This window comes from Chlorocebus sabaeus, chromosome 13 (assembly GCF_047675955.1).
Source record: "Chlorocebus sabaeus isolate Y175 chromosome 13, mChlSab1.0.hap1, whole genome shotgun sequence".
Taxonomy (NCBI): Eukaryota; Metazoa; Chordata; class Mammalia; order Primates; family Cercopithecidae; genus Chlorocebus; species Chlorocebus sabaeus.
Window position 1 is genome coordinate 21575784 of NC_132916.1, and position 20111 is coordinate 21595894.

At 39.5% G+C, this 20111-nt stretch overlaps 1 long non-coding RNA gene across 1 annotated transcript in view; it reads left to right on the forward strand.

The window, feature by feature from the left end:
* LOC140713234 (uncharacterized) overlaps positions 1-20111 on the forward strand; it is a 144576-nt gene that overhangs the window by 13618 nt on the left and 110847 nt on the right. Inside the window, exon 2 of the long non-coding RNA XR_012095124.1 lies at positions 19731-19833. This is a non-coding gene — a long non-coding RNA (uncharacterized lncRNA). The remainder of the gene's footprint in view (positions 1-19730; positions 19834-20111) is intronic.

Consider the following 20111-nt stretch of genomic DNA (forward strand, 5'->3'; position numbering starts at 1 on the left):
CTTCTTTCAGTTCTTCTCATACACTGTATTCTTTGCTGCTTCAACATGTTTGCACAAACAGTGCCTTATGCCAGGACAGTTTTTTCTCTTGCTTTATCTAGGCTTGGCTCCTTTTTGTCCTTGAGATCTTGGCTAAATTTCCTTGCGTCTTAGAGACTCTCATGGACCCCTCAATTTAACGTAAGTTTTCATAATAATTTGAGTTTGGCAAAGTTGCAAGTGGCGTGAAACTCAACATAACCATAACTTAACAAGAAAAAAGGTTTCTGTCCCTCTCAATGTGAGTCATGTACTCAGTCTAGATCTGGTAGACCTGCATGGTGTCAGTATCCAAGGATCCTTAATCCTGTCCTCACAGTGTGTGGCCTCTACTTTAAGTTTACATCATTGTCCATGAGGGCTGTTCCTGCTGCAGCTAGCACATGTATATTCCAACTGGCAGGAAGGAGAAAATGGAAAAGGGCATGGGCCCTTCTAAAGTCAATTCTAGAAGTTGCTCATACTACATCTGTTTACATACCACTGGCTTAAACTTAGTCACACACTCCTATTTAGCCACAGGTTAGACAAGCTTGGAAAGATGATCTTTATTCTGGGGGTGGCCACATGCCTAACTAAAAACAGGTTAAAATCCATATATGGGACTACTGATAGTTGCTCCCACAAACACCCATCAGTTCTGTTTTCTCACAGTACTTAAGTTATAGAGGCTAAAACTTTTCTCCCTTGTAGAAGCTTTCTTTGATCACTCCATCTAAAACAAATTTCTGTAATTTACTTTATTCTTTATTTACTTTAATCCCACCAGGCAGAGAAGGGGGTTCAATTGCAAGTGACAGAAAATCCAGTTTTAAAATGACTTAACAAGGAAACAGTTTCATTCCCATTCATGTGGAAGTCATGTAATCCTTCTAGGATTTGCATGGTACTCTATGGTATCCAGAAAGGGAATGAGTTACGTTACATCAGTCATCAAAGTGTAGCCTGTGGGCCAAATCCGGGTTACCACCTGGTTTTGTAAGTAAAGTTTTATTGGAACACAGCCACACCTATTGGTTGAAGTATTATTTATGGTTGCTTTCTCACTATTTCTAACTTATGGCAGAGTTGAGCAATATAGCCCACAAAGTCTAAACTGTTTACTGTCTAGCCCTTCAAAGAAAATGTTTGCCAACCCCTGAGTTATAGTAATAGGTTTGTTGAATAGCATGTATTCAAAAGCATTACTCTCCTTGGAACTGTAAGATTTTTTCCTTAGAAAGCCAGTAGTTGTAAGAAAAAGTGTTTTAAATTTGTTCCTACAACACCCCACCAAACCCCCAATTTCTTCTTTAATTTCTGTTTTCTGTGGGAGGTTAGTGAGATGAAGACTCTTTTCTCCCTTAGCATTGTTAGCTGTCTAATCCTCGTAATATTGCCATTCTAAGAATCAGAGTACCAGAGCAGGAAGGTGCCATATGTGTTACCCTATGGGGCACTCTGGTGTGCCACCTAGATTCCCCCTCCAGAATAAAATACTTATTTCCCCAGCAGCTGAAGTGTTGTCAGCTCTTAGCTGTCAACCCTTTTCAAAATTGCTTTGGGTAAAGAGAACCTACTTGCTCAAAGTGAGGCATCTGTCATTCAACTGTTGGCACAAAGGTATAAATGCCCAGTCTTCTCTATTCCTCCCCTAGCTTGGGATACCTATGAAGGGCTATCTCAACTTCCAAGCTCCTGTTAGTTGTCAGAGGCCTTACTGAGGTTCCATTACAGCCCAGCATTTCCTTTTACCCAATTATACTTCTCTTCCTTCCACAAGTTGTTATTCCCAAGAGTATACCTTGATACATTTCTTGCATATTAATCTCTACCTCAGAGTCTTCCTACAACCCCAACAACAAAAATAACCTAATCCAATTTTCTGATTTTTAGGAAGCTGAATCTTGTGGACTTTCCAAAAGATACTTTTAATATAGTATAGGTAAGCTTTCCATGCTACCACTTTATAATTGTCCTCTGAAGGATCAGTGGGTCAAAGGAAACTGAATTACTGTTTTTCAAATTAGAAGGATGAACGGAACATTTCCATTTCATTCTATACAATTGAAAGGATAACAAAAGTATGAAATTTTTTTTATTTAAAATTTTTATATAGTAAAATTTACTTTTTAGAATTCAATTCTATAAGTTTTGAAAAATTCACTATGTCCTAATTAATATACAGTATAGTTCTGTCACTCCCCCCCAAATTTTTCTCATGCAGGCATTTTATAGTGAAACCCTCTCCCCTTCTCCCCAAGGCCCTAATGAACACTGATCTGTCTGTGCCTGTATTTTGGCTCTTTCAAAAATGTCACATTCCTGGAATTATGTAGTATGTAGCATTTCGATGTGGCATTTTTTAATTGTCATAATGCATTTGAGATTCATCCATGTTGTATATATCAATAGTTTTTTCCTTTTTGAATTGTTTCCACTTTTGGGGTATTACGAATACAACTGCTAGGAACACATCTGTACATGTTTTTTGTGTGAATATATCCTCCTATTTTCTTTAATAAAAATGGAGTAGAAGTGGAATTGCTGGGGACCTAAGGTAAATTTTTGTTTAACATTTTAAAAAATTGCACAACTATTTTCCAAAAAGGCAGTACCACTTAATATTTCTACCATCAATATGTAAAGTTTCTAGTTTCTGCATATCCTTGTCAATACTTGTTACTGTCTGTCTTTTTGATTATGGCCATTTTTGTCTATGTGAAGTAGTTTTAATTTGCATTTATCTTATGACTAATGATGTTAGGGCATGTTTTTATTGTGCTTGTTGGCTATTCATATGTTCTTTGGTAAAATGTCTTATCAGATATATATGTTCTAATTATTTCTCCCGGCATATGGCTTTTCTCTTTTAAATTTTATTAATTTCGAATCTTTATTATTTATTTCCTTCTGTTTGCTTTATCTTTAATTTTCTCTTCTATTTCTAGTTTTTTAAGGAAGAAGCTAGATTGTTGATTTGAGACTTTTCTTCTTTTCTAATAAAGGCATGGTCAGGCGCAGTGGTTCATGCCTGTAATCCCAGCACTTTGGGAGGCCGAGGCAGGCAGATCACCTGAGGTCAGGAGTTCGAGACCAGCCTGGCCAACATGGTGAAGCCCTGTCTCTACTAAAAATAGAAAAATTAGCTGGGCATAGTGGCATGCGTCTGTAATCCAAGCTACTCAGGAGGCTGAGGCAGGAGAATCACTGAACCTGGGAGACGGAGGTTGCAGTGAGCTGAGATCATGCCATTGCACTCCAGCCTGGGCAACAGAGTGAGACTCCGTCTAAAAAAAAAAAAAAAAAAATGCATTTAATGGTATTGATTTTCCTCTAAGCAATTATTTAGTTGTATTGCACACATTTTGATATGTTGTATATTCATATTCACTTAATTAAAAATATTTTCTAATTTTCCTTGAGACTCTTTTTGATCCATGTATATAGCAGGTCTTTGAATAACATTGTTTTTCTCAACATCATTTTATTATAACATTGATGAGGAGAAAAAAAAGAACAATTCCCAGCCAGGGCCGCTGTCTATTTGGAATTTACACATTTTCACCACATCTGCATGGGCTTTCTCTGGATACTCTGGTTTCTTCCCACATCTCCAAGATGTGCACACTGAGTGAGTTGACATGTCTGTCTACATGGTCACAGTGTGAGTGAGCAAGTGTGTGTGTGTGTGTATGTGTGTGTGTGTGCACTCTGCAATGGGATGCCGGCCTGTTCAGGTCAGGTTCTTCCCTTGGCCCCTGAGCTGCCTGGATAGGCTCCAAACGTCCGCAACCCTGAACTAGAATAAGCAGGTAAATAATTATCTTACTTGTTTTTATTAATCTGTGTTAATTGTATGTGTAGCTCACATTTATTTCAATGTTTAATATTAGAAGTGTTTTGGACTTTATTTAGAAGCTTGGTAATGCTTTTGAGACCAGAAATATACCGTGAGAACTTAACTCTTGTTTTTATCAATTAGCCTGTAGTAATTTTTTTTTTTTTTTTTTTTTTGTAGGTCGTTTAGCTCAAAGTTGCAGTTTCCAAGAACCTATTGATAATATTAAGTGAGGATTTACTGTATTTAGTAGTGTGTTGCTTGATTTTCAAATATTTGGAGCTTTTTCAGATATTTTTCTGTCACTGATTCTTGTTCATTTCATTATAGTCCAATAACATACTTTGTATGATTTCAGTCCTTTCATTTTTTAAAAATTATTATTATTATTTTTTGGAGACAGAGTCTTGCTCTGTCACCCAGGCTGGATTGCAGTGGTGCAATCTCAGCTCACTGCAACTCCACCTCCTGGATTCAAGCAATTCTCCTGCCTCAGCCTCTTGAGTGGCTGGGACTATAGGCACATGCCGTCACACCCGGCTAATTTTTTGTATTTTTAGTAGAGATGGGGTTTCACTGTGTTGTCCAGGCTGATCTCGAACTCTTGACCTCAGGCAATCTGCCCACCTCGGCCTCCCAAAGTGCTAGGATTACAGGCTTAAGCCACCGCGCCTGGCCAGTCCTTTTATTTTTGTTGTTTGTTTTACCACCCAAAATATAACCTATCTTGGTGAATGTTTCATGTACGCTGGAAAATAATATGTATTCTGCTGTTGTTGGGTAGAGTGTTCCGTAAACGTCAACTAGGTCAGATAGCTGATAGTGTTGGTCAGGGCTTCTATATTCTTGCTGACATTCTCCTTGTCTAGTGATTACTGAAAGAAAAGTGTTGAAATGTTCAAGTATAATTGAAGATTAATCTATTTCTCTTTTCATTTTTAATCAGTTTTTACTTTGTGTATTTTGAAGCTCTTTGGTTAGATTCATACACATCTATGATTGCTATATCCTATTAGTAAATTGAACCTTTTATCATGATGCAATTTTATTGTTTATTCCTAGTAACTGTCTTTGTTCCAAAATCTACTTTGTCTGATATTAATATGGAAACTCCAGCTTTCTTTCTTTTATAACCTGCAATATTTGTTTTTTCTTTTTTTCTGAGATGGAGTCTCACTCTGTTGCCCAGGCTGGAGTGCAGTGGCGTGATCTCGGCTCACTGCAACTTCCACCTCCTGGGTTCAAGTGATTCTCCTGCCTCAGCCTCCTGAGTAACTGGGATTACAGTTGCCTGCCACTGTGCCTGGCTAATTTTTGTATTTTTAGTAGAGACAAGGTTTCACCATCTTGGCCAGGCTGGTCTTGAACTCGTGACCTCATGATCCACCCGCCTCAGCCTCCCAAAGTGCTGCGATTACAGTCTTGAGCCACTGCGCCCAGCCAGTAATTTTGTTTTTAATCTATCTATAATATTATATTAAAACCGAGTTTCATGTAAACAGCAGGTAGTTGGCTTTTTTTTTTTTTTTTTTTTTTTTTTTGATGGAGTCTCACCCCGTTGCCAGACTGGAGTGCAGTGGTGCGATATCGGCTCACTGCAACCTCCACCTCCTGGGTTCAAGCGATTCTCCTGCCTCAGCCTCCCGAGTAGCTGGGACCACAGGTGCGTACCAACATGCCTGGGTAATTTTTATATTTTTAGTAGGGACGGAGTTTCACCATGTTGGCCAGAATGGTCTCAATCTCCTGACCTCGTGATCCGCCCCCTTGGTCTCCCAAAGAGCTGAGTTTGCAGGCGTGAGCCACCGCACTGGGCCAATTTTGCTTTTTTATTCAACCCAGCAGTCTGTCTTTTCAGTGGTGTGTTCAACCCCACAGTCTGTCTTTTCATTGGTGGTTACATTTTAATGTAATGTAATTATTGATATGATTGCATTTAGGTCTTCCCTTTTATTATTTTTCTGTTTGCCCTATAAAATAAAATAAAAGTAGGTCCCTAGGCAAAACAAAATGGACTCCTTGAGGCAAAAAGACACCCCTGAAAACTTTAAAATCAGATTCCACAGCTTTAACAAAGCAAGAGGTCAGTTACGCTTCAATATTCACTTACCTAACTAACTACCACAAGACTCTCATTCCCATAACTAAACAGAAGCTAGTTACTGAAAAAAATGTCTGGAAGATTTCTCCTCCAACCTCAACAGACCACCTGATGTTGTGGCCAAACTCCTTTCCATCTTCGTGGTTTCACCATGACAGCTGACCAGCATTGTGAAGCATTTCTTCCTGATAAATGACCACCAACTACAGACTGTTTCTGGCCAGACCACAGAAACTGCACAAGATGCCTTTGTGCCCTGTGTTTACCTTTTGACGTAAAGAACCCAACTGAACTTCATGTTAATGTTAAATTAGTGTCCCAAAGTGAACATGGGATGGATGTAAAATATTAATATATGTTTACTCATTGAGCATGCATTTGGTTACCTCCATAAATATTCAGAGATTCTCCTATAACCTGCGAAATGTATATGTTATACCTAACCCCCTCAGACATAAATCCCAACTTCTCTCCTTTGTCTTTGAAGCATGTACTTTTTTTTGTTTGTTTTGGCTGGAGGCTTTGTTTCTGAACCAGCAGGATATAACCCTTTCTAGGAAAAAAGCTCTCCTTTTTTATCCTCCATAGCACGTGTCTTTTGTTAACAGCTCTCTGGGTTTTTGTTGTTGTTGTTGTCTCCATGTTCCTTCTTTTTTGTATTCTTTTAGATTATTTTGTAGTCTGCTGACTATTTTTTAGTATTCCATTTAAATTTATCAGCTAGCTTTCTGGCTATATTCCTTTGTAGGATATTTATAGTGATTTATCCAGGGATCACAATATACATGCTTAATCTCTCAGAATATGAGCTAATATTTATCACCTCAAATAAAATGTAATCTTACTACCATACAGATCCCTTTACCCTCCCCCTTTTATAATTGTCATATTATTATACCACCTATATTGAAAAGCTACCCAAACATCATGATAATTTTTTATTTCAAGAGTCATAAATACTATTACTTAAATTATTTGTTATATTTTCCCAAATATTTACTGTATAGGTTACTCTTCCTTTATTTCTGAAGTTCCAGATTTCCCTCTGGTATCATTTAACTGCTGCCTGCCTGAAGAATTTTCTTTAGCATTTCTTTCAGACTAAGAGTGCTGGCAATAAATGTTTAGTTTTCCTTCATCTGATGATGTCTCTATTCAACTGCATTCCTGAAGGGTATTTTCAGAAGATACATTATTCTGAGTTGACAATTATTTTCTTTCAGCATTTAAAATATGGTGTTCTACCATATTCTAGCCTCGATGTTTTCTCATAAGAATCTGCAGTCATTTAAAAAATTATTCCTTTAGTATAATGTGTCATTTTCTCTAGTGGCTTTTAAGATTTTGTTTTGTTTTGTTTTAATCTTTGGCTTCCAACAGTTTTATTACTTATTTATTTACTTTTATTTTTATTTTTTTTGAGACGGAGTTTCGCTCTTGTTGCCCAGGCTGGAGTGCAATGGCGCCATCTGGGCTCACCACAACCTCCGGCTCCCGGGTTCAAGTGATTCTCCTGCCTCAGTCTCCCAAGTACCTGGGATTACACAGGCATGCGCCACCACTCACGGCTGGCTTCCAACAGTTTTATAAGGTTGAGTGTAGTCGTAGTTTCCTTTAATTTGTCCTGTTTGAGGTTCATTGACCTTCTTGATTCTTTAAATTTATGTCTTTCACAAAATTTGAGACATTTTTTAGACATTTCTTCTTTAAATATTTTTCTGCACTTCTTATCTCTTTCTTATTTTCTTCAGGAAATCCAATTACATGAGTGTTAAGTCTTTTGATATTGTCCCACAGGTCCGTGGGACTCTATTTACTTTTTTTCAATCTTTTTTCTCTTGTTCAGATTGTACAGTTTTTCTTGATTAATCTTCAAGTTCACCAACATCCCCTTGTCATCCCCATTCTGCTACTGCACTCATCTTGTGAACTTGTTTTAGATATGGTGTTTTTTGGTCTAAATTTTCTCATTGGTTCTTTTTTACTTTCTATTTTTCTGCAGAGAATTTCTATCTTGCTATTTATTTCAAGAGTGGTCACTTTTACCTTTTGGAGGATGGTTATAATAACTGCTTTAATACCTATGTGTGATAATCCTAATATTTGATCATTCCAGGGTTGGCATCTGTTGATTGTATTCTCCCTTAAGATTTGGTCAGATTTGCTGATTTATTATGCATCTAGTAATTTTAGATTACATCCTCTGCATTTTCAATTTGTGTTGCAATACCTTGTTAAAATCCTTCAAATTATGTTTTTTAGGGGGAGGCAGGGGATAGAGAGAAGGGTTGTTTTAGGAGTTAATTGGTCTAGTTAGTTTCAGGCTGTTAGTTTTGTTTCACTTTCTGTTGGTGAATGTCTATGTCTTTTCAATTTTCAAAGCATTTGTTATATTCTTTGGGTCTCTCCCTCACATATGCCATTTAAGTGTTAGTTTGGGGCTTGGACAGTGGTTTATTAAAGCTTTTACTATGCTTCTTTGGTTATGTTTCACGCATGCATAACTTGAGGGTGAGCCAGGGACTTGTGTTGATTCATATGCAGAAATGGGTGATCTCTTACAGCTCTATCCACACCAGGATTTTCCCCAACTCTCTGGCTCCTAGGGACTCTTCTAGTTCTTCCGAATAGAAATACAGGGTTTTTCAGGTGAAGTCCTCTTGAACTGCCACTTAGTTTCTTGTGATAAGGCTTCTCTCCAGAAAAAGTGATGAAAGTAAAGAGGAAACAAAAATAAAAACATGGAGATCTTTCCCCGCAACACACACTGTGCAACAAAGGCATCTTTTTCTGCTCCTTCTATACTAAGATGGTTTTTTCTAAGTTTTAGGTGCCCACTCCACCTCCATCAGTTAATGCAGCACCATGACTATGCCTGCCCTTGGGGAAAGGCTGGGAGAGAAAAAAAGAGAAAACAAAATGAGGGTTTTTCTCAACACTCTCCTGCTTGAAAAGGTCCCTTTTCCTGGTCCTCCAGCAAGAAAGAGAGGTTTCTCTTGGAGATTTTGTTGTGCATGCTGACAAGGGAGTTACCCAATTCAGTCTACCCTGAGTCAAAACTGGGAGATAGAGAAAATTATGGAAAACTCATTATCACCATACCAGTCATCCTTTTAATTTTGAGTTTCCCTACCAATTTGGTGTTCTGTAAGCTCCAAAATCCTCAGCTATTTGTTTTTTTGTTCGTTTTTTAAAATCATCCAGAGTTTTTAGTTGTAATTGATGGGAAAGATAGACTCTAGTGGGGTTACTCCATTTTGGCCAGCACTGTACCATAGGTGAGTCTATCAAACATAATTGTCACGATTGTTGGATAGGAGGATGCAAAGACTAATCAAGAGGTGAGTAGCTATTACCATAGGAAGCCACCTGTTATTTGACTTCTGTCTCTTCATTTATTAGAGATAATACCACCTTGCTGTGACTTTTTCTAAGGTGTATTTTAAGTTGCAGCTTAATATATGCGATATGAACCCATTTATGTATCACAACAAAAGTTGTATGTGTAAGGTTACACAGAGATTACACACAGAACTAGCCACTAGTTAAAATTGTGGAAGATGGGAATGAAGGCATACTTTTTAAAAATGCTATACGTGTTTGTACTGTCAGAACATTAGAAATGTCCAAACCAGCCTACCAAAGTAAAGAAGAATCCTTATCCTAAAACTTATAGTGTCAGCTTTCACAGATTTCAGATGATTGATGTCTGATTTCTAGCTGCAGTAGAAACTTTTGGTGGGTGTCTGCTCAGCTCATCATAACTTTCTCTCTTTCTTTAAGAATCTGCCTTCCAATACACACTTCCCAGAAGGCCAGGCTCTTGGCAGCCATGTAGATAGTAAAGACCCAGTCTTCCTGGCCAACTGAAGGATTCTGTCTCCTGAAGATTTATAATGGGAACTGAAGGGGCTAGCTTATTCTGGACTGTACACTTGATCTGATGTTGTTCTGCTTAAGGAGCTGTAGGACAGCCACCTTCTACCACACATGTCAGTAAGTAGAGAACTGGTCACTGTGGCTAATGTCTATAATCCCAGCACTTTGGGAGGCCGAGGCAGGTGGATTGCTTGAGGCCAGGAGTTTGAGACTAGCCTAGGCAACATAGCAAGACCCCATCTCTACCAAGAAAAATGTAATGTGCATACCTGTAGTCCCAGCGTCTCTGGAGACTGGGGTGGGAGGATCGCTTAAATCTAAGAGTTCAAGGCTGCAGTGAACAGCTATGATTGTGCCACTGCTCTCCAGCCTGGGTGACAGAGTGAGACCTCATCTCTTAAAAAAAAAATAAATAAAATAAGTAAACCATTTAGCAGAAAGAGGAGGAAAAAAAGCACAGAAAAGTCCAAATAAAAAAAACCAAGTGGTCAGAGAAAAAGAGAGAATTAAACATAATGAGAATTAGATGGAGAATAAGCAAAAAATAAACTGTTCAGAAGAGCTGAATTATTCCTAAAGACTTTTAAATTTCCTAGTTGTATTAGTTTATTCTCACATTGCTAATAAAGACATAACCAAGACTGGGTAATTCATATAGAAAAACAGGTTTAGGCTGGGTGCAGTGGCTCATGCCTGTAATCCCAGCACTTTGGGAGGCCAAGGCAGGCAGATCACTTGAGGTCAGGAGTTTGAGACCAGCCTGGTCAACATGGTGCAACCCCATCTCTACTAAAAATATAAAAAATTAGCTGGGCATGGTAGTGCATGCCTGTAATCCCAGCTACACTGGAGGCTGGGCAGGAGAATTGCTTGAAACTGGGAGGCGGAGGTTGCAGTGAGTCTGTATCGTGCCACTGCACTCCAGTCTGGGTAATAGAGGAAGACTCCGTCTCAGAAAAAAAGAAAGAAAGAAAGAAAAAGAGGTCTAATGGACGCACAGTTCCACATGGCTGGGGAGGCCTCACAACCGTGGCAGAAGGCAAAGTAGGAACCAAGGCACGTCTTACATGGCAGCAGGCAAGAGAAAATGAGAGCCAAGTGAAAGGGGATCCCCCTTATAAAACCATCAGACCTTGTGAGACTTACTACCATGAGAATATCATGAGGGAAACTATGATTCAATTATCTCCCACCAGGTGTCTCCCACAACATGTGGAAATTATGGGAGCTACAATTCAAGATGAGATTTGGGTAGGGACACAGCCAAACCATATCACTAGTTCCACTAACTTTTGTGGCCTATCAACATTATTATCATTTTATTCAAGGAAATAATCATGTGTTTTTATAATAATTATTCCATTTTCCTTAAACTCTCTGAACTAAGACATTATATTTCTATCCCTAAATAGAAAATCAACGTTACAGGAAAACCGTGACTTAGATTATGATTTACTTATCGTTTTGAGAAGAAAGAGGTGGTTGAGATTGTACACATATGAAACAGCTCTAAGAAGGCATAATCCAGTATGCTATCACTATGGCCAGATCTTATCTTAAATGGGGAGCATAGCAAGAAAAACATTGTATAGTAAATTTGGGAAAGGGTGGGAGCATGTGGATTGATTAGGAAAAAACAGATTTCTGGCCATTTTGGAATGAACAACTATATTAGTCAATTCTTGCACTGATATAAAAAACTACCAGAGAATGGGTAATTTATGAAGAAAACAGGTTTAATTGGCTCACAGTTCTGCAGGCTGTACAGGAAGCATGGCTGGGGTGGCCTCAGGAAACTTACGATCATAGCAGAAGGTGAAGAGAAAGGAGCCACATCTTACATGACTGGAGCATGAGGAGGAGTGAGAGGGGAAGAGGTGCCACACACTTTTAAACAACCAGATTTTGGCCCAGCACAATGACTCAGGCTTGTAATCCCAGCACATTGGGAGGCTAAGGCGGTCAGATTACTTGAGGCCAGGCGTTTAAAATCAGCCTGGTGAACATGGTGAAACCCTGTCTCTACTAAAAAAAAATACAAAAAATTAGCTGGGGGTGATGGCGCCTGCCTGTAATCCCATCTACTTGGGAGACTGAGGCAGGAGAATCACTTGAACCCCAGAGGCAAAGGTTGCAGTGAGCCGAGACTGTGCCACTGCACTCCAGCCTGGGCCACAGAGTGAGACTCAAAAACAAATAAATAAGTAAATAAATAAATGACCAGATCGCACGATAATTCACTTACTATCACAAGAACAGCAAGGGGAAAATCTGCCTGCATGATCCAATCACCTCCCACCAGGCCCACCTCCAACATTAAGGATTGCAATTCTACATGAAATTTGGGCAGGGACACAAATCCAAACAACATCAATAATTTACTCAGAAAAAAATTACCTATATGCATTCATTCAACAAATATATTTTGTTCAGCCACTATATCCCAAGTATCGTACATGCTGGAGATGGAGTAGTGAATAAAACAAGGCTTGCCCACATGGAGTTTATGGTCTAGGGACAAGGAGGCAAAATAAACAAATATGAAATAGGGGTGATGGCTGTGATGTTTGAAAATAAAGTGGGGATTAGATAATATCTTGGCAGGTATGCTACTTTGTATAAAAAGACCCAGGGAAGCCTTGCTGATAAGGTGGCATTTAAGCTGAGACTTGACGGAAGTTTGGAAGCAAGCCAAGCTGATCTCTGCAGAGCATGGGTGGCATCTTTGAGCAAGAGCAAGATTTCCTGTGTGAAGTATGAAAGGGAGAGGGTGGTAAATGACAGGACTATGAGTGGACATGTCATGAAGAGGGCCAGATCATCCTGGCCATAAGTACTCTGGTTTTTACTCTGAGCACAGTAGGAAAATGTTAGAAGGTTTTGGGCAGAGGGGCAAAACAACTAAATTCTTAGTAAATCACTCTTACCGCAGTGGGAAGTATAGACCCTATGGGGCGAGTCTGGATATGAGGCAACAATTAGTAGGCTCTTAGAATACTCAAGGTGAGAAAATTTAGTAGTTTAGACAAAAGCAGAAATGATGAAATATAGTCAAGATATATTTAAGGTGCTGCGGACAGGATTTGCTGATGGGACAACTGTGAGTTGTGGGAGAGAGGAGATATATATATCTATATATATGTATATCGGTAAGTTTTTGGATTAAACAGCCAACTGGCTGGAGATACCATTTACTGAGATGAAGAGTCACAATTTGTGTATGGGGTTGGGGAGAAGATGCAAATGCTCTGTTTTGGAATGCCTATCTGTAGCTAACAACATGCCATGTGTCTGAAGACCAGACACGGTCATAAGACATGCTTTAAATCTGTTAGCTTGTTTAAGCAATCATCTGAGGTAGAGTAATAATATTGAGCCATTTTGATTAGGAAACTGGGCAAAGAGAAGTCACATATCGCTTGCCCAACTACAAAGTTAGGATTTAAATCTAGGGAGCCTAGCTCCAGAATCTGCACTCTTACCTATCTAAATGGATATATCAGCAGGCAATTAGATACAGTCTTCAGTTCAGGGTATAAGTCAGGATAGATAGAGATATACAATCGGGAATTATTAGCACATTGGTGGTATTTGAAGCCACAGTACTGTTTGAGATCATGTAAGGAGAGAGCATGGATGGAAAAGACAATCAGTTCAGGGGCTAAGTCTTGGGGTATTTCATCATTTGGAGCTCAGAAATGAGAAGGCACCAGTAAAGAAAAAAATAGTTGGCCCAGCATGGTGGCTCATATATGTAATCCCAACACTTTGGGAGGCTGAGGAGGGAGGATTGCTTGAGCCCAGGAGTTCAAGACCAGCCTGTGCAACATGGTGAGACTTTGTTTCTATAAAAAGAGGGGAAAAAAAAGAAAGAAAAGAAAAATTAGCCGAGTGTGGTGGCATGTGCCTGTAGTCCCAGCTACTTAAGAGGCTGAGCTGGGAGGATTGTTTGAGCCTGGGAGAGTGACGCTGCAGTGAGCTATGATCATGCTACTGTACTCCAGCCTGGACAACAGAGCAAGACCCTGTCTCAAAAAAAAAAAAAAAAAAAAAAAAAAGACAAAAGAGAGGACTTGCCCATGTAGTAGGAGGTAAATCAAGACAGTATTGTGTGTGGGAAGCCAAACATAGAAACTAGACTGGGCATGGTGGCTCACGCCTGTAATTCTAACACTTTGGGAGGCCAAGGTAGGAGAATCACTTCAACCCAGGAGTTCGAAAACAGCCTGGGCAACAAAGTGAGAACCCATGTGTAAAAAAAATTTTTTAAATATATGGGCATGGCGGTGCATACCTACAACACCAGCTATTCAGGAGGCTGAGGCTGGAGGATCCCTTGAGCCCAGAAGATTGAGGCTGCAGTGAGCTATGATCACACCACTGCACTCCAACCTGGGTGACAGAGTGAAATCCTGTCTCTAAATCAATCAGTAAACCAATCATATGCATTGTTTCAAGAAGGAATGATCAACTCTGTCAACTACTGCTGATAGCTTGAAAAAAGGATGACTGAGAATTGACCAATAGATTTGACAGTACGAAGGTCATTGGTGGCTAAGCATTTTCAAGGAATGATAGGGGCAGAAGCTTGAGGGAGTGTGTCAAGGAGGGATAGGAAGAGGGTAAATGGAGGTAACTAGCTTGGACAACTTTTGAAGATTTTTTTCTAAAAAAAAAGGAAGCGTAACTAAGTTCTCTTTTCTTCTCCCCTACTGACTCTCCACTGACTCCTCCAGAATGTGACACTCCATTTTCACCAAACTGGTAACTCCCAGAAAAGTCATATCTGGGGGCCTTACAAATCTCAGTTGTCAGAAACACACTTGACCAACAGCCAATCATATGCCCATTCTCACCTCTGCTCTTTTCTGGTTCATGGGCCAGTTATCAACCTAGCATCTGGTCCTATTAACCCAGGTGTCTCCCTCAAACTCTGCCTCTCAACAGCCTTCCCAAACTCCCAGACTGGGTCAGGCATCTATAATCATGGGATCCTGAACTTTGCTCTATGGTGCTTATCACAGTTTGTAATTATACACATTTTTGTATGATTATTTTATTTATGTTTATCTTTTCTATTGTGCTGTGCTAAGAAACTGGGCTCTGGAGGCAGATCACCAAGGTTCAAATCTTGATCACATGAACTAGTTGGATTGGCAAGTAATTTAGTCACACTGAGACACAGTTTTCGTATCTGTTAAATTAAAGTAGTATTCACTTCATCCAATTTTGGTGAGGCTGATACTATGTAAAGGGTCTAAAGACTAGTGCCTGGCATTCAATTAACCTGAAAATCATTGTGAATATATTAAAGTAGAAAATACACATTTTAATATGGCCAAAATAACCCAGAGCTAATCTGTTTCTTTCCACCTACTCTTCCCTCCTTCCACTGCCACTCAGGCTCACTGTGTTATATATTAGGCACATATCCTTTTTTACCTTTATTATACCCAACTGCAAAAACCATCATCTTACTGAATTTAGCAACTAATAGAATTTTTAAATGGAAATTATCTAAAATGTTGTAAGAAATTCCACCATTAGTTTTTCTCTATGATACAGAAGCCCCTTAGTTATTTTGGGGGAATACCCAACAAGTAAAAGGCACTGAGTGAGTTTTCCAGTTATCTGTTACTCCGTAACAAGCCGTCTCTCCACCTAGTGTCTTAAACCAACCATTTGTTATGTTTTATTATGGTCTGGTGGGTAACTTGGGCTCATCTGAGTAGTTCTTGCTTGTCTCTCTCATGCTATTGCAGGCAAAGAGAGGCTGGAGCTAAAGTCATCTGTAGGCTTCACTGTGCTGAATGTCAAATGTGGTCTCTTCACTCACATGTTTAGGTGGAATGGAGTGATGGAACAGCAGCTGAGGACTAGGTGGATCTCTCTCTCTCTCTCTCTCCCCATCCCCTCTCTTTCTCTCTCCATGGTCATCTCCTTGTGGTAGCTCGGCTCTTTAATAGTATGGAGATTTCAATGTGTTCACACTTCTTACATGATGGCTGGCTTTCCCAGAATGAGACCTATGTGGAAACTACAAGGCTTCTTACTTTGGCTCAGGAGTCACACAGTGTCACTTCTACTGCACTCTGTTAGTCAAAAGCAAGTCACAAAGGACCAAGCCAGATTCAAGTGGCGGGGAATACACAAGAGTATGAATTCTGAGAAGCATGGTTCATTGAAGGGCCATCTTTGAGGACTAATGACCAAAGTGAGCCTATACACATATACAATAAAACCACAAAGACTCTATCTTTAAGAAGTTTATAGTATTGTGGAGGACAGGGGTTTTTAACTTTTGCACTACTGACTCTTTTTATTAAATACATTTTATTTTTAGAGTAGTTTTGGATTTATAAAAACATTGCAAAGATAGTACAGTTCACATATACCCTACATCCAGTTTCCCCTATTATTAACATCTTCCATTGATATGGTACATATATTACAATTAAAGAGCCAATCAGTTGACATATTATTATTAACTACAACTACAGTCTATATTCATATTTCCTGAGTTTTAACCTAAAGTCCGTTTTTTGTTCAAGGGTCCCATACATTACATTTAGTGTTCGTATCTCCTTAGATGCCTCTTGGCTGTGATAATTTCTCACACTTTATTTGTTTTTGATGGCCTTGACAGGTCTGTTGTTGTTGTTGTTGTTGTTGTTTCAGATGGAGTCTCGCTCTGTCACCAGGCTGGAGTGCAGTGGTGTGGTCTCAGCTCACTGCAACCTCTGGCTCCTGGATTCAAGCAATTCTCCTGCTTCAGCCTCCCAAGTAGCTGGGATTACAGGTGCACGCCACCACACACAGCTTATTTGTGTATTTTTAATAGAGACAGGGTTTCAGCATGTTGGCCAGGATGGTCTCCATCTCTTGACCTCGTGATCCACCCGCCTTGTCCTCCCAAAGTGCTGGGATTACAGGCATGAGCCGCCGCACCTGGCTAGGTTTTGTTGTTTTTAAAGATAGAGTCTTGCTCTATGACCCAGGCTATAGTGCAATGGTGCGATCACTGCTTACTGCAGCCTCGACCTCCTGGGTTCAAGTGATTTTCCCGTCTCAGCCTCCCAAGTAAGCAGCAGTGTGAGCAACCATGCCTCACTAAGTTTTATATTTTTTTGTAGAGACAGGGTTTTGCCGTGTTGCCCAGGTCAGTCTTGAACTCCTGGGCTCAAGTGAACCTCCTGCCTCAGCCTCCCAAAGTGCTGAGATTACAGGTATGAACCACCACACCTGGCTTCTTGGCAGTTCTGAGAAGCCCTGGTCAGATGTTTTGTCAAATGCCTCTCTATTGGAATTTGTCTGATGCTTTTCTCATGATTAGATTGGGGTTAGGGCACACACACTATCAATATGACTTACCATTGTTGATGTAACTTCTGACTACCTGGCTGAGGTAGTGTTTGCTAGGTTTCCTCTGTAAAGTTACTCCCCCATGAAACTCCCCTCCCACCTTCTACTGTGGAAGTCAGTAAATCAGCCCACACTTGAGGAGTGGAGAATTATACTCCCTCTCCTTAAGGGAGGTTATTTATATAAATCATTTGGAATTATTTGGCACGGAAGATTTGTTTCTTCTCCTCTTATTAGTTATTTTTCAATAATTTACTTACATTAATATAGACTCATGGTATTTATATTATACTTTGATTTATAACCCAATACTATTTTGTGTATTTTGTTGTTTAAATAGTTCTAGTTTTAGCCATCAGGAGCTCTTTCTGATGGTTCCTGTATCCCTTTGACATACCCCTAACAATGTGGGTTTTGTTTTGTATTCTGAGCACTTCCTATTTTCTAGCACTACAAGATGCTCCAGGCCCACTTTGTATATTTTCTGCCCCAGTCCTAGAGTCAACCTTTCATCTAAGGAACCCTAAGTTCCTTTTTTTAGAAGCCAAAATTTGTGGGGTGTTTAACAGCTTCCTTGGCCTCTGCTTATTACATGCAAGTAGCAACCTTTCTCCTGTAGTCATGAAAATCAGTGATGTTTCCAGACATTGTCAGATGTCACCTGGAAGGCAAAATGGCCCCAAGTTGAGAACCACTGCTATAGAGATAGGCCTGCTGAAAATTACATTAAGATAATATAATGGAGAGCAGTGGGAGAATTCCAGAAGAAGCCTCTGAACCTGTCAGCAGATATTGCTGAAGGATTCAGAGGAGGTTTGCCAGAGAAAGTACCATTTGAACTGAGAATTGATTTGCAATTCTCAGTTTTATTGAACAATTATCACAAGCCAGACATAAGGTAATGATTTACTTTCATTATTTCTTATAATTCCAACCTTAAAAAGCAGGTATTATTGTCACTTTACAGCTGAAGAAACTAAGGTTCAAAGGGACAAAATAACTTGCTTAGGGTGCTTGAGCTGGTCTTGAAAGACCCAGCTGTGCATGTGGATGGAAAGTTACAAGGGTACTGACATGTGCCCACAGTGCTTAAGTCAAGACTATCTCAACTACTTTCTTTGTTTATAAACGTGCAATACCACTTCATTTTAAATTTATTTTTTCCCATTGAATTCTGGGTTCTTGAGAGCAGGAACCATGCAGTGTTCATCTTATTTCTAGCACATCTGCTTTCTAGCACAATGTTTGCAGTGATGGATGTTCAATAAATGTTTTACAAGTGAATTAATATTAGTCTATGTCAACAAATTCACCACTTATAGCTTATGGAATTAATTCACAGTTCCTTCCGGTCAGATCACTATCCTGGCAGTACCTCTGGTAGAGTACCCATTGCCGGACACACCAGCCAACCTCCAGGAGTCTTTTAGTCATTCTGTCTCATTGTTTTACTCTCAGCATCCCACAAGGCTAGTTGGCTGGTATTGTGACTTCCTCAAATGATTATGGTATGTGATCATAGTATGTTGCCATGGGTTAGAGCTGCAAAACAGGAGTTCTGTAAGGGAGAGAAAAATAAGCTACATCTCTAATATTAAAATGTCAGAATGTATTGTTACTAATTTCCACATGTAACCCCAATTATATATATATGTATATATAGGTTTATGTCTATATTCTTTTGAAAATTCCTTTATCTTGATTGTTGTAGCATTTTAAGAGGAAATTTATGCAGATTATGAAAGAGGTTTTTTTCCTTTCTTTAAATTCCTTACCATTCTCTTCGTAATTTCCTTTTATTTAATTTATTTATTAATTTTTGGTGTTTGTGAGGATGGAGTCTTTCTTCTTGTTTACTAAACAAAACAAGGGGAGAAATGTCCTTTTTTTGTTCCTTTTCTTTATTCTACAACTTTTGGATCTGCTATTTGCAGTTGCTCTGAAATTTTGTCCATTGAATTAGAAGTTGCTCTCTGGTTTCAAGACTCTTTCTTCCTTTCCTTTGCTAAAATTTGGTCTAATTAAAAAAACAGTAGATCATAGTTAAATAAAACTGTACCCAGGATAACCCTAATTTCCATATGCAGATTTATCTGCACTGACAGCCACCCCCCTTACACACACACACTCTCTCTCTTTCTCATTCTCCTTTCCCTCCTCTCCATCTCCCTATTGCATTGTGTATGACTGATTTTCAGAGCACCTTCGCTGTTTTCCCCCTTCTCGTTCCCTTCCCATAAAATATCTAGACAGGAAGGAGGTGGCTGCAGAGGCTGAACAATCTCATATTCTGCCTGCAATGTCATCGTTTCTTTCCCCCATTTTAGGGGGCTGAAGTTGCCCAGCAAGGGATGCAGAGGAGCTGGAAAGGAAGGGGGGAGCTCTCCAGAGGCAGCTGCGGTCAGGGGCAGGGACTGCCGCCAGATGTGCCTGCCTTTCTGGGCTTTGATGCGAAAGGGGCAGCAGGAGGAAATATTGGGAGACAAAAGCCCCGGTTTAAATGATCATTTTCTTTATTTAACATGGCAGCAGACACTCTCTGCGTAGGATCACCATGCCGAGCATAAACTGGACTTTCCCACTTGCCTGGCAGGAGTCAGACAGATCCCTGTGTGCTAAATGAACATCTGAGGTAAGACCCACTGTTTCAGATACTTGCTTTTTTCCTAATCAATTAATTTTCTTAAATATATGTTTCAGCCTCAACCACAAACAGTATAGTGGGGGCAAATCTGTGTTCATGTGTATCTAAAAAGCCAAGAAAAAGCAGAGGTGTAATAGATTCAAGTCAATTTGGGGAGGTTAGTTACTTTGTCAATTCTGTGTATGCTGTTTGTTTTTTAGGAAAAATATTTGGTTTAAGAATAGACTAGTGTCATTATAATCCACCACTGATGATAATACTGTGTT